The sequence below is a fragment of the Neovison vison genome, chromosome 4 (assembly GCF_020171115.1).
Source record: "Neovison vison isolate M4711 chromosome 4, ASM_NN_V1, whole genome shotgun sequence".
NCBI classification, from domain to species: domain Eukaryota; kingdom Metazoa; phylum Chordata; class Mammalia; order Carnivora; family Mustelidae; genus Neogale; species Neogale vison.
In genome coordinates, this window is record NC_058094.1 from 172,974,796 (window position 1) to 172,990,932 (window position 16,137).

Sequence of the window (16,137 nt, forward strand, 5' to 3'; positions counted from 1 at the left end):
TTTATGCCATGAATATGTCAGGTGTATATTTTCAAAATGAGTAAAAAGAGGAGGTATATATTAAAACCAGATTTGCAGCTCAGTAAGCTCTGTACCTTGCTTTTCCATTTTATTTAATTTTAACTTAGGTATGAAATACACCTTAAGAAACCATAATCAGCTACAATTATGTATAAGCAGATTAGTGAATTCACATTCTCTTCTATCACAGAGGAACTCTCCACTTGATTAACTTTTAGGGAATACTTAATACCATTCCAACACTTGTACAATCCAAATGGTACCATTGTAATTTTTCAAATCCTACATAGTAAAGCCAGAAATTTTTCATTATTGTATTTTTATCTCTACTGAGATGTGTAATTCCCATATTTATGTAGAAAATAAAATTTCTGTCTCATACAACTTTTCATTATAAGTTGCATAATAGTAATCTACTGAATATACATACATTATTTAGTGTCTAGGTCCAAAATGCTTTTATAATATTAAAGATAAATTACTTCTTAGGCAAAAGTAACTAAAACATGATCGTGTGACTTATTTCAGAAGTGTGTGAACACATGTACACTTCAGGATATTTTTTAAGCCATATAGGCCCAGATAATAAAGGTAGATTCGTATCTTGACGTAGAATCCTATTTTCTACTGTAAAAAACAAACCTAAAAGTGTTGCTTATGGACCTATTTCTTCACCCCACTTCAGAGGCGCCTCTGCACATCTCATTTCCTCATCACTCACTTTCTCTGTCTGTCTCTCTTCTTTCCTGTCAGAAGGCCACTGGACACCAACTTCAGCTTCATCACTGTTGCTGACTCCAGTTCATCTCACCTCTCCAACATCTGCTCTTTGCCCTTCCCTTCCCTCCTTTTGTGAAAATAGTTGTCTTCTGACTGGGCAATCAATTAGAATTTCTTGGGTGTACATTATGTTCTAAACTCCTCTCAACGGTTCACGTGATTGATGGATGCCCAGCAGCTACCTCTTTATCTCCAGAAATGTATTTGGCTGACGTCCAGGTGGAGAAGTTTTCCCGAAGCTTGCTTGTTCATCATCCTATCACCGTTAACCACAACTATGTATCTGATTCTCACCATATATACAGCTTTGTGCAAGGATCAGTGATAAAAGAAATGGTGAAAGAGACGGGTATAAGAATATAACAATAAAAGGCAGAACATGCACAGTGACACACCACTGCTGTTGAGTAGTTTAAGAAGTCCAAGTCCCAGAAAAATGGGGACAACTTCATGAAAAGACTTATATTAAACTGAGCCTCAAATGAAATCTGAAGCTGACTAGTAGGGATGGCAATACAATTAAACAGAATGCTGAGTGAAAAGGACAGAAAATGACAGAATTTCAAGGCATGAGCAAGATAATATGTTTCACTACAATGGAGAGAACATAAGGAGTAAAGGTTCAGTACCAACTGTGAAAGAGATCAAATAACTGGCCAAGTTGTATCGACTTTAACTCTCAGGCAATGAATAGTCACTGAAAGGATATAATATCCATCCAAGAGAAAAAGAGATTTGAACTTAAGCAGGCAAGTACTTCCAGGCTTTGGAAACAAGATGCCATGGATAATTTATTAGGACCACAAGCTCAAATGGATATATTTGGTTCATTTTCCCTCGAACAACAAAAACCCCAGAGCCATTATTTAACTAAAGCCACCAGAACAATAGAATAAACTACTTCATGGTATTACAAAGTAGACTTATACTGCAAGCAAATAGTTGAAATGAAATTCATCTCCAAGCTCATTAGGGAGACACAGTAATTCAAAGTATAAAATGACATTTTAAAAACATGTCTCCTATATTTGGAACCAAAAAAAATCAAAGTGAAATGAAATCACAATAAATAAGCTCTAAAATTTGATCTCACTTTAAATAGCCTAAGAAAACTAGTAAGTACATATTCATCAATATCAACGGATGAAGTATAGAAGCTATAACCTACACTCCAAACAATCTTTCCCAAACACTTTTTTTTCAGATTTTTATAAAGACTTTCCTTCTAAACATGTTTACCATGTATGTATGTAAAATCAATTTCCCAAATTAGAAGAGCTGATTTTTAACCAATATATGCCCCAAAGTAAATGTTGGGTATTGTTTTGATTTGTTTTTAACTCAGCATAACAGTTGTCTAGAACTTATGAGCAATGACCTCATTCTTAAGTGGACAAGGATGCAGAAAAGCATTTTCCCAAATTAACCATCTGGTTCCTTGAGAAAGGGTAATATTTCATTATGTGCCTGTGACTCAAAAACATACAAAAGACAAAAGACATAGATATGCATAAAAAGTACACAAAGTGGTATTTAAGGAGGATTATACTTACTCCCTCATGAATAATGACTCTAAAACTATGACAAGCAGTTGCAATTATAAACTGCTAATTTTATTCAATACAGAGTGAATATAATTAATACCATCCCAAGCAACTAGGTGGTCCAATAATTTCGAACATTTTTTTTTTAACCTCTGGAAAACTGATCAGGAAATCTGGCTAACATCCCAAATAAACTCAAACAAAGTAATTGGATGGTCTTCAACTAGTTTCTGTAGTCTTGTATATATACCAAAACCACATACTCTAACTGAATTAATTGTGTCGGTATTATTCAGTCAGAGGTCCCACAGTAGTGTTTACAGTGTTATTTCACTGTACTTCACAGTGTTAGTCTTCAAAAAATGAACAAATCCTTTATCTTTAAACAAAATATTGTGTTATATGTCAAAATCAGCATAAAATAACCCCACTTTCAATGAGTCTTACCATGTTGCAATGACTTAATCTGTTCTATTTCTTTAATTTCTGCCCTTCTAATTCATTTGCTATTTTTGATGCTTTTTGAACTAGTATGCCATACACTGAGTCTAGTTAGGTCTGTAAGAAAAAGCACAGATCTGTATATTCACTGGACACAAACTTGAGGACATTAGGCAAAATAAAACTAGGTATCACAGATAGCCTCAACAAAACCAAAGGATGCCTTCGACCCAGGAAAACAAATGGGTCTCAGTTGTACTCTGCTAGTTATTGGTGGTTGCACAGAACAGTAATTAAATTAAGTGCTCCAGGAAACAGGAAGGAGTGGATAAGCAAATACAAGCAAATCTCCTAGAGATCCTGTTTCTTCCAAATATAAGATAAGCACCTTTTTTTTTAAGATCCTCTTTTCTTTTCTTATATGAATGAAAAATGGGTTGAAAAGACCTGGGCTTGTAGGGGTAAATATGATGTAAGAAAACATGAAATACTACATGTCATCTTCTATAGAATTTTACTTTAAGAAGCAATAGTCAATATAATCTTCTTACAGATATAACTGGTTTATGTCATTTCCAGCTCAAGTTTTCCAGCAGTTCATTTTGCTCTTAGGACAAAACGTCAGTAACAACAGCAGCAGCACTGGCGGTGGTGGTAACCTTCACAGAGCCTGTCCCCACATGCCAACTCTGACCTCCACTTGAACAAGTCTTCTTTCAGCCCACTCAAAAAGCTCTCTGAATGCCTTTCACACACTCTTCCTCCTGGATTTCTTTTAGCGAACTCCTGATCGCACTTACAGGTTTAACTAAATGTTCCAACTGCCAAGAGATTCTAGCTCACCGCCCTCCTCCTGCAATCTAAATGATTCTCTTGGGCTCTCTCTCACGTTAGCATACTTTACTTTTTGCTTAGAATAGTTATCACCATTAGTAACTAAACATTTTTTGGTATTCATTTTCTATGTTATCCCCAACTCAACAGTATGTCCTTGAAGGAACCATACTTGTTTAGTTCAACTCCCTATATCCAGTGACTAAATTTTAACAGGCATGTCTTATTTGGTAAGTAAATTAGGGAATTAAGGAATAATGAAGAATGACCACATTCTTATTAATCCCTTACTTATCAGTCCCTTAATACTCAGTACAGTATGTATCATAAACTATTTTTCAACATCTGTTGAGTTAGAAAACAGTGATAACGGACTCTTCCACTACTATCTCATGTACATCTGGAGAGCTCTAGATCCAAAGTAGGTGGAGTCCATGAAATATTTCAAACTCCTTAAGAAATCCAAGAAATAGAACAATCCTGATAATAAAGCCTTGAAAATCAAGTATGAGTGAAATGTTCATGTGTATGGAGCGTGGGAAGGGTGTCCTTACTTAGTTCCTTATTTTATTTTTTAAACTAACCCCTTTCATGTATTTGTTGTATATCATTTTAGAATTTAGATATATAGTTCACCTCCTAAGGTAGGTTTCAAAAATTTTGGACAAATAATTTTAACACACAGACCCAATCTCTTCCTTTAGTATCAATGAGAATCATTTTTTCTTTTCATGCCAATGAGACAATACTCCCACTGTGTACCGAGCAGATCGACACCCCACTGATCTGCCCAACAGTTTCCTTGATTTCAACACTGACGACTTCAGCTTTTTTTCTACATTCTTTTCAGAATGAGACAAAAGCACTCTGGGAGATAAAGATATTAGAAAATGGGGTGCTATGTGTTTGCCTGTAAGTTATGGGCTGAACAATGACACAAGATAAATTTTCCCTTACGGGAGAGAAAAATATATAAAACTAAGCTATTCCTTATACGGGGACTTCTTCCTGCTGTTAGGAATAAACCCTGTTAAGCATCTGGGTTTTTTTAGTTCTTATATTTTACCTTTCTTATTTTACCTTTCTTAGAAGAATATTTAGTAGAAATAATAATAAATGAATTTAAAGGATTAAGGTACATAGCATAGTCTTTCGCACATAAAAGGCACTCTAATTCTTAGTGTTGTGGCTGATTGAGAAAAAACATTTTGTGAAGTCCTTCTGTGGTTTAATGGTTTTTTAGGCAAATTTAGAAGCAAGGAGAGACTTAGTAGTTAATGAATGACATCCCCTTCCAAGTCAACCAAGATCCTCTAAGTTTACAGGACACACAAAACTCTTCTTTATAAGTTCTACAGTAAATTTTAGTTTAACAAAAGTCCAAAATATCTCCTCAAAGGAGTAAATTACAATTAAGAGGGCTTGAGAAATACCTGTTGTTTAAGATTTATTTAATTATTTTAGGGGAGCCTGGGTGGCTCAGTGGGTTAAAGCCTCTGCCTTCGGCTTGAGTCATGGTCCCTCGGTCCTGGGATCGAGCCCTGCATTGGGCTCTCTGCTCAGCATGGAGCTTGCTTCCTCCTCTCTCCCTGCCTGCATCTCTGCCTACTTGTGATCTCTGTCTGTCAAAAAATAAGTAAAATCTTTTTTAAAAATGAGTAAAAAAAGATTTATTTAAGTATTTTAAATATTTTAGAGTGAGTGAGTGTACCCACAGAGCAGAAGGAGAGGGAGAGAGAATCTCAAGCAAACTCCATGCTGAGCATGGAGCTCAAAGCAGGACTTAATCTCACCACCCACGAAATCATGATCTGAGCGAAACCAAGATTCCCACACTTAACAGACTGCCACCTAAGCACCTCATTGGTGGTACTTCTTTCTTTTGAACAGCCACGTGCATCTTGGCTTTATTAAATGAATGAAATCCCTAACTCCAAATCAAGCCTAATTTTTTAAAGTTCTAAAGTTATCATGTATACTTATGGATCAATTAAATACTAGAAATTTGGAGATAAACTTAAGTGCTTAGAAATTAGAAATAACAAGCAGAGCACACATAAAGAATAAAGGGAAGAAGATTCTGGAAAGAGTTGCTTTAATTTTCAAGTCTCTACAGATCTCTCCACAAAAATAGACAGTACAAGAAGAAACTTCAAAATGCAAAACCTGGGGGCGCCTGGGTGGCTCAGTGGGTTAAAGCCTCTGCCTTCAGCTCAGGTCATGGTCCCAGGGTTCTGGGATGGAGCCCCACATCGGGCTCTCTGCTCGACGGGGAGCCTGCTTCCTCCTCTCTTTCTCTGCCTATCTCCTCTGCCTACTTGTAATCTGTCTGTCAAATAAATAAATAAAAATATTTTTTAAAAAATGCAAAACCTGTAGTTATTATTTACCACAAAATCAGTATTAGTGGGTAGGGATAAACTGCCAGCAACTATAAAGACCCCCACCAAAGAGGAGGGGGAAAGAAGGAGTCCAAAGAAAGTAATACAAAACCATCATCAGGTACTCTCTGGATAGCTTACCAGGCCATTCTGGAAAGAACAGAAAAACTCAAAAGAGGCCATCTAATCTCCAGTTCAAAGTTGAAAACAAAGGAGCCACATGAAGGTTCTCAGTCTGTTGGAGATTACTGGGAGTCTGAGCCCAAACTAAGAAAGCACTTTATGAGTCAAAGCATCATCCCAAAATGTCTAAATTGACAGAAATGCATTAGAAGTCAAAGAGAAGGTCCAAGTTAAGAAGAAAGGTAAGAGAAATGGAAGTTCATCAAGAGCCTGGCCATTTCTTCCATCTTTTCCTGAACAAGTGAGTAAGAAGCATATGCCATTGAGATATAAAATTTATTCTGACCCATCCTTTCCTCCTAAAAGTAGATAAAAATCTTTCTTACTTAAAAAGTGGCAAGTAGAGAGGACCTCAAATCTCATAAGAAATAAAATAGAGCAGGTGGGTGGCTTAGTCAGTTAAGCATCTGACTTTCAAATCCTGCTTAAGTCATGACCTCTGGGTTTGAGGGTTGTGAGATTGAGCCCCACATCAGGCTTAGTACTGGCCATGGGGTCTGCTTAAGATTCTCTCTTCCCCTATGCCCCTCCCTCCAGCTCTTGCATGCTTGCATTTTCTATCAAATGAATGAATGAATGAGGTGTCAAATAATGCCCCTACAGGCAATACACACACATCAGAAATACATTCACAAAATAAGTGAAAGCCACAACCCAACACTTAATAATAATAAGCTAAAACAAAATGAACAAACTACAGAAGTCAGAATTGGAATAAATCAGAAACAAGGTAATTAAAACAAGAAACTTGGAAAATAAGAAAATACTGTTTCAGAAATGAAGGGTAAATTAGGAAGAACATAGAAGAAAGTAAGTATCACAGCTAACACCTCAAGAGAAATATAAAATTTAAAGTATGAAAAGCTTAAGCTAAAAAAATTTTTAAAAACCAAGAGAAAGTATAGCTATAAAGATAGGCAAATAAATAAGAATGTAAAAAAAAAAAAAAAGAAAACTAAAGTAACAGAATGAAAAAAAAATAATAAAATAATAATGCCATCACAATTTCATGAAATAAACAGACAAGAAATTTTACTGTAAAAGAACACATTGTATACATAGTAATATTAACCCAAAAGGGCCAACAGTAAGAAAATTCTAGTAAAACTGGACTTCAAAGAAAAAATATTTCACTGGGCATCCAGGCAGAGACCAGATTTTAACCACGCTTGATCCAAACATCTCATGATAGAAGACAATGCAGAACCATATTTAAGATGCTCAGGGAGAAAGTTTTGAACCAATGTTTTCATTAAGCCAAAATCAACTTGTACATTTTTAACCACGGAATAATTTTATTCACATGCAAGAACTTGGAATACTGTGTCAAGGAACCCTCCCTAAGAAATCTCCTGGAGCATAGTTTCAGAGAACCAAAATAATCTGCAAAGTACCAACATTAAGTCTTCTTAAAAATAAACATTTACAGGATGACTGTGTGGCTCAGTGGGTTAAGCTTCTACCTTTGGGTCAGGTCATGATCTCAGGGTCCTGGGATCGAGCCCCACATGGGGCTCTCTGCTCAGCAGGGAGCCTGCTTCCCTCTCTCTCTCTCTGCCTGCCTCTCTGCCTACTTGTGATCTCTCCTCCCATCAAATAAATAAATAAAATCTTTTAAAAAAATAAAATAAAATAAACATTTACTTGTAGATCTAAAAATAAAGAATGGTTGTGAGGGAAATATTATAGTATGTAATCATTTATAATTGGAAGAAAAAATTAAAAAGGCTTGCTGTCATTTTACAAGTGTCACTTGGTAGTTAATTAAAAGACATCAATTCAAATTAAATACTGAAAGCAGAGGTAGCAAGAAGATGACACTAGTTATTTTCCTTGCTGCCCAGGAGACTGATTAGACAAGAGCCAAAAGAATTTAAATTAATGTTAATAAAAGACAAAGGTATTTCACAGGAATACTTATATAAAGGTAGTCATCAAAGGAGAACAGGAGGAAAATCTTTATAAATGTAAAAAAAATACATATTATACAGAAACTCATAAACAGTATAAGAAATAAACCATAAAACAAAAAACTGATTACCCAGAGAAGAGGAAAGCAACAGGGTACAGAAGACAGTGACAAAACTTAGACTTCTTTGAGTATAATTTGCTTTATATATTTGATTTTGATAAAAGTTCATGTAAAATTATAAAAAAAATTTCTTTTAAAAAAGCAATGTCTGAAAATAAGCCAAATAATTTAGTGTATCCAGATAGCATCATAATCAATTAGAAGTACTATTTCAAATTGACTGGAAAACACATTAATTTGATTGTACATCCTAACCAGGATATACCCTCAAGACAGTGGAGGAAAAAATACCTTACATTATTCTCAGGAATCAATTAGCATGAAATAAATCAAATGTGTTATGTTGAAATTGTGTAAAACACTAAATTTTACCACTAGACAAAGTGACAGAGATAAAACACACTTTTAAAAAAAAGTCTGCATTCCCAATTCTAATTTCAGTTGGAAACATCAGTAAGAATTAAGGATGTGTTTTATTATTGTTAAAATGTCTATACGGCCTAGAGCAATCTATACTTTTAATGCCATTCTGATAAAAAATTCCACCAGTATTTTTCAAAAGGCTGGAGCAAATAATCTTAAAATTTGTATGGAATCAGAAGAGACCCCAAATTGCTATGGAAATATTGAAAAAGAAAAACAAAACAGGCGGCATCACGTTGCCTGATTTCAAGCTTTACTACAAAGCGGTGATCACCAAGACAGCATGGTACTGGCATAAACACAGACACATAGATGAGTGGAACAGAGTAGAGAGCCCAGATATGGACCCTCAACTCTATGGACAAATAATCTTTGGCAAAACAGGAAAAAATATACAGTGGAAAAAAGACTGTCTGTTCAATAAATGGTACTGGGAAAATTGGACAGCTACAGGTAGAAGAATGAAACTTGACCATTCTCTTACACCATATACAAAGATAAACTCAAAATGGATAAAAGACCTCAACATGAGACAGGAATCCATCAGAATCCTAGAGGAGAACATGGGCAGTAATCTCTTCGATATTAGCTCAGGTCGTGATCTCAGGGTCCTGGGATCGAGACCCACATCAGGCTCTCTGTTTGGGAGCCTGCTTCCCTCTCACTCTCTCTGCCTACTTGTGATCTCTCTCTGTCAAATAAATAAATAAAATCTTTAAAATAAAAAAAAAATAATAAATGAAAAATAGAGCTTCCCTATGACCCTACAATCGCACTACTGGGTATTTACCCCAAAGATACAGATGTAGTGTCAAGAAGGGCCATCTGTACCCCAATGTTCATAGCAGCAATGGCCACAGTCGCCAAACTGTGGAAAGAACCAAGATGCCCTTCAACGGATGAACGGGTAAGGAAGATGTGGTCCATATACACTATGGAGTATTATGCCTCCATCAGAAAGGATGAATACCCAACTTTTGTATCAACATGGATGGGTCTGGAAGAGATTATGCTGAGTGAAATAAGTCAAGCAAAGAGAGTCAATTATCAAATGGTTTCACTTATTTGTGGAGCATAAGAAATAACACGGAGGACATGGGGAGATGGAAAGGAGAAGGGAGTTGAGGGAAATTGGAGGGGGAGATGAACCATGAGAGACTATGGACTCTGAAAAACAATCTGAGGGTTCTGAAGGGGTGGGGGGTAGTTGGGCCAGCCTGGTGGTGGGTATTGTAGAGGGCACATATTGCATGGAGCACTGGGTGTGGTGCATAAACAATGAATTTCAGTACACTGAAAAGTAATAAAAAAATAAAAAATGTATTAACCCCCCCCCCAAAAGGATGTGTTTTATTTTTGCCAATGACAGAAACTGTTTTTTTACCTCTATTCAACAAAATAAAAACTAGAAACAATAACCAATTTAGTAGCAGCCAGCTAGAGAATTGGTTGATTTAAGGTTTGGTCAGGAAATCAGTCTAGAGGTCATTGTGAATCTAGAACACAAGGTCAGACCAGAAAGTGGGAAAGTTATCAAAATATTAGCATAATGAGAAAAGGACTAAAGCTAACTTGAAGAGGCTTCTAATGAATGGCCAAAACTGGACTATTTGAGCACTAGTAAAAGTGTAACTGCTATGGACTGAATCACATCAAATATATTTTAAAATCACAACTCTATAATCTTTAAGAATAAAAACCCCAATGATACCCTCAAGATCAGAAGTCACAATTCCACTTTCTTGCATTTTACTTCATATCATTTTGCATGCTTTAATAATAATGATTCTAGGCACTAATGTCTGCATACACAAAGAAATTCAAAAGACCAAACTTAATGTACTTTCTTGGGAGAAGCATACATCACCACCTTTGAAAAAAAATTTATTTTTTGCCAAAGAAAAACTTCAATCCAAATCCAAACAAACCTCTAGACATTACTATAATTTCCAGAATATACAGGTGACAGACAGACATGTTAAGTGACACCATACAGTTGCAATCAGTAAAGCCCATAATGTGGGCAGTTCTTTTTTTTTTTTTTCCTAAAGATTTTATTTATTTATTTGAGAGAGAGACAGTGAGAGAGAACATGAGTGAGGAGAAGGTCAGAGAGAGAAGCAGACTCCTCATGGAGCTGGGAGCCCGATGCGGGACTCGATCCCGGGACTTCGGGATCATGACCCGAGCCGAAGGCAGTCGTCCAACCAACTGAGCCACCCAGGCGTCCCTATGTGGGCAGTTCTAAAAGACAATCTACTCTATCAAAAAAGAAAAGAAAAGAAAAGAAATAGAGATAAAAAGCTATAGATTAAAAGAAAGTTAAGAGACATACAAATCAATGGTATTTGTGGACAAATCTATTTATTTATTTATTTATTTATTTATTGAGAGATCACAAGCACAGGAAGAAGCAGAAGTGGAAGCAGAGCCTGATACAGGGCTTGATCTCAGGGCTCTGAGATCATGCTTTACGTCAAAGGCAGATGCTTAGCCAACAGAGCCATCCAATTGACACAGTTTGTGGACAATTTTGAAAGAGAATGAAAGGTACGCTGAAAGATACAATTATTCCAAAAAATGGGAAACAAAAAGGATAAAATATATAAAACAATTGGAGAAAAGTGAACAATTGCTGGACATTTGAAGATATTAAGGCATGAGTATAGATATTTTAGAGTGTAATTATGATTACAGTTTAAAAGATGAAATCTTTTTTGTACATATAAATACTGAGACATTTACAGATGAAAAGACAGGATAGCTGAAATTTTCACCAGCGTAATTGGGGGGTGGTAAATGAGTAAAGAGAAAACAAGATTGGTCATGTGTTGGTAATTGTTGAAGCTAAGTAATAAGTACATGAGAATTCATAATAATGGTCTCTCTTTTTAAGTATGTAATTGAAAATTTCCATCATCATAAGTGACACCTGGTGGTTCAGTAGGTTGGGCATCCAACTCTTGATTTGACTCCAATCATGATCTTAGGGTTATCAGGTCAATCCCTATGTTAGGCTCCATGCTCAAGGAGCTCATCCTTGAGCTTCTTGGTATTTCCCCTTGGTCACCTCACCCTGAGATCACAAGTGCTCTCTCTAAAATAAATAAATCTTTAAAACAAACAAACAAACAAACAAAAAAGGGTGACAGAGGGAAGGAGTAGCAAAGGAAAAGGAAAAAAATATAGAAAGGAAGCCTAGCAGAAGCTCAGAAACTATTTCTGAAGCTATGAACAATATGTGTAGACTATTATCTCTTTTCTGGGCTCATTTCTTCTAAAATCAAGTCAATATTTAGTATGTTTTATCAGATTACACAACATGGCACCTAGGGTTATATTATAGAATGATCAGCGTAAAAATCTAAACAAAGTAGTCATTGACTATTTTCCCTATTGGAATTTGAAAATTTGTTAGGCTGGTTTATATTGGATAGAACTATAATTAATTCAGGGGATTAAACTCATTCCTTGTTTAGCATATGTCCTTAGGCTGCTGGTTTTGGCTAGTCGGCTCCATTTGTCGGTCACTGATTTGAAAACTTATTCAGATGTTTCTGATCAACTTTGGTCTTTGTCATATAGAATATCTGATAAACTCAAGTTCTAAGGACTAGTTTTCATATCAAACAGATTGGGTTTCCATTTATTTAACTAAGGAATTATAGTTTGGTTTGGTTAATGATTTCTAATAAATAAGACTCAGACTTAAATACAGTATTACGTCACATGTACAGGAGGCTACGATATCCACGGTAGTGGGTATTTTCTTTTCTAACTTAGGAACAAATTTATGTTTGTGGCAGACAACTCCTAAAAGAGATCCACAAACAATTCCCCCACCTCTCAATATTCACAATCTCACAGAATCCCCTCCTCTTGAGTTTGGGTTGGATATATTGACTTGCTTTGAATGAAGACAATGGGACACAAGTGACGGGGTGTTACTTGTAAAATCAAGTTAGGAGGGGCGCATGGGCTTTCTGCTCAGCAGGGGGCCTGCTTACTCCTCTCTCTCTGCCTGCCTCTCTGCCTACTTGTGATCTCTGTCAAATAAATAAATAAAATCTTTAAAAAAAAAAAATTCTCTCAAAAAAAAAAAAAAATCAAGTTAGGAAAAGACCATGCCTTCAATCCTGAATAACATGCTGTGAGACAGCTCTGTGGGTAAGGCCACACGGCAAGGGATTGAGGTCTGCCAACAACTACTAGCATATGCTTGGGAGCAGATCCACTTGGACATGGATGGTTCAGGTGAGATTACAGCCTCAGCCTGCAGAGGACAGCTTGATGACAATCAAATTAAAGACCCTGAACCAAGGCCAACTGGCTGTGCTGTGCCTAGACTTAGGTCTCACAAAACCTGTTTTGGAATTTTATTTGCTTCATGGGTGAAACGGAGAATGGGTGAAAGATTACACCAGATTTAAGGGACTAGGCAAAACGTACACACGCCAGAAGCTGAAACCTTAGCAGATGGAGGACAACTGCTTTGAACAAGAATTTGTGAAATATTAACTAACTCTAACATGAAAGTTTAAGGGTCTAAGGAACTTCTAATTGAATTTACAGATCTGAAACACAGGCTGGTGAATAATTAAACACAGGGCTAGAGAATGATTTTATCTCTATTAAGCAGACAATATATGAACCCATCATCATGGTTTTACAGAGAAAACCACTCACCTATATAGGAAAACCTAAAATTTATGAACAGGATCCTATGAACAAAACTAAGATGAAGCCACAAACAAAAAAGGAGGTTCAGAAAGACAATGTGTTATAAAACTGGGATGAGATTCCTTCTGGAAGAAAGTATTAGACAAGAGGGTCAAGTGCTGCGATACATCAAGGTAAGGACTGATCAATTCTTGTGGACTGCCCAAAGGGTCACTGAGGATCGTGCTGAGAGTAACTCCTGAGGAAGGTGGGACTGGAAATCAGGCTAGAGTGAAATAAGGAATGAGAAGTTAAATTATTCTAATCAAGGATGACTTCAGGGTAACCTGACTTAAGAGGATTTTTTGTTTTGTTTAATTTCAGTTAGTGGAAGGAACTTGAATATGCTGGGATATTGATGGCAATAGGGTAAGTGGAGGGAGGGGAACCAGAGCTCTGAAGAGGAAACAGTCTTAGTAAGAGCATGGCTACTGATGTAGGACTCTTCAGAGGTTTAGAGTCAAGAAGACAGGGATGTTGCCATGTGGGAGTGCATAATTATGCTCTGAAGTTGGAGACACGACCATGTCTAACAATAGCAGTGAAGATGGTAGGATTGGACCAGCATTCCTGAACAGAAAGGGGGATTTTGCCCCATCCAGGCCATATTTACTAATAGCTGGAGATGTTTTACTTGCTACAACGAGGGGCATCTGGTGAATATAGGCCAAGGATGCTGCTCAACAGTGTGCAAAGCAGAAGTCAGGGTCTCACAACAAAGAATTATCTAGCTCAAAATACCAACAGTGAGGTTAAGAAAACCTGAGCAAAGTTCAGGAGGTTTAAAATATTCACAGAGGAAGTGGGCAGTTGAATATGCAATCATAGTATACTTGCTTTAAAATATTCAGTATATATATACGGAGACCAGTATTTTTTAATGGTAACAATCTGCTCTGTATTTTAATTTTCTCTAGCAATATGAAGTTTAAGTTAAGGCTTAAAGAAGTTAAAAGTTAGATTAATAGATGAAGTTTTAACCAAAGAGGTACATTTGAAGGACAAAGGAATTGAGGATATTGATAGAAGATCCATGATCCACTGAAGTGCTAGAACATGACAACTAAACTAGGCAAGGAAGGGTATAAAACAAAATGTAGCCAAAAGAAAGGGAGAAGATGGGGAACTCAAGTTTCCTTTAAAATTCCAATATGAGCAGGGGCAAGTCAGCAAAAGATATGGAATGACAAAACATTCTAGTAAGAAGTTAAGAAATAGCCTTAGTATTTACTTTGTCAGCACAGTTAAGATGATGGCAATATGCAGACTGGACCCAATGGGCAGGAAGATGAAGATCTCTGGAAATGAAAAAGGTAAGGACAAAAAAAGGAAAAAGAGGTCAGAGTGATGAATAAATCACACCAGGCCAGTCATGTACTACTGTGTGTACCCCTAAATACACACAGTATTTAGTATTAAATTAGTGTTTCAGCACTAAACAGATACAGAAAAAGAAGCAAAAGAAAGTGAATACTATGATAATTGTAATCAAAAGGACTTCTTGCAGGGTCCAATACCAGAAAGACCAATAAAGGAATTAGTCACACAGAATAAAACAGTTGGGTACTCAACAAGAGTATAAAAACCCAATGCTCTAAACTTCAGAGTGACTGATATGCAGAGCTCCAGTAATATTCTTTCACGGTCCCATCTCAGTGACTACTGCATTGACTGGATAAAGAATAAAAGAGATTACCCAAAGGTAAAAGATTATTTTTGAGGCAAAAAGGGTGCTTCAGTGGGTCAGACAGTGGAAAGTTACCAACAGTAAAATATTCTGCAAGATGCAGCTGTGCAACTAGGGAATGGAATTTAAGAATAGATTCTTAACAGGTGAACTTGAGGCAGAAAGCAGAAAGCACAAGATGCTAAAATTTCCAAGGATGAAGGGGAAATGTCCAAAAAGTCAATGGATAGAAGCAATAAAGAAGAGTAGATTGTAGTATAACATTTGCTCCTAGGAAACACTGGATATGGTGATCATTTTCTTTCAGCTTTGAGTTGTTGCTCCAAGTGCTACTGGTAAAATTTGGCACCAAGTGCCATTAATAACACCTGGAGGACCTTGTTAAAAATTTGGACTCTATCTCTTCTCAGCCTTTTGGCTAATATCAAGTGTAAAAATTTGGATTCTAGAACTAATCCCAAACTACTGTTCACTAAATTTTTATATATTCCAGGGATCTATGTGCTTTACAGTTCATATATCTAAATCAGGACTATAGTTCGGAAACTAATAGGATTCATTACTTAAAACACATCTGTCTCATCGTCAAAAGTTTAATTATTACAGTTTCATCTTCACCAGAAATTTACTACAAGCCAGATGCTTTCTGAAGTACTTGAAATTTTATTCAAATTTAAACTTTAAATTCAAAGTTTATAGTTATTTGGAAATTAGGAAGTAAAAAATCTGCCATCTGAGCACAGACAGTACTAACAGAGCCCGTTCCCTTTCTAACTGCACTATCATGATAAAATTCACTAAAATGAACTTTTTCCTTTGGCTTTTAAGTAGAATTTGATTGTGTACACTGTTGAAAGGTTGTCACTTGTTCATCATGAGCCCTGATAGATGGTTACACATTTTAAGAGAAACAGGGAAATGACTTAAATAAAATCATTTTGTCCAACAAAACAGTTCAAGACAAAAAGTTGTCAATGAAGTAAATAGACCAAGCCGTTAGTGGTAAAAGTTACAAATAATTCCTATGGACCTCCTCACACTTATTACTCCTTCTTCCATTTCCTTAGCCCGATTATGAATTCAACTAAGAAG

At 36.2% G+C, this 16,137-nt stretch overlaps 1 protein-coding gene across 2 annotated transcripts in view; it reads right to left on the reverse strand.

Moving 5' to 3' along the window:
- Positions 1-16,137, reverse strand: part of CRPPA (CDP-L-ribitol pyrophosphorylase A) — a 305,237-nt gene that overhangs the window by 144,696 nt on the left and 144,404 nt on the right. The window lies entirely within an intron of this gene.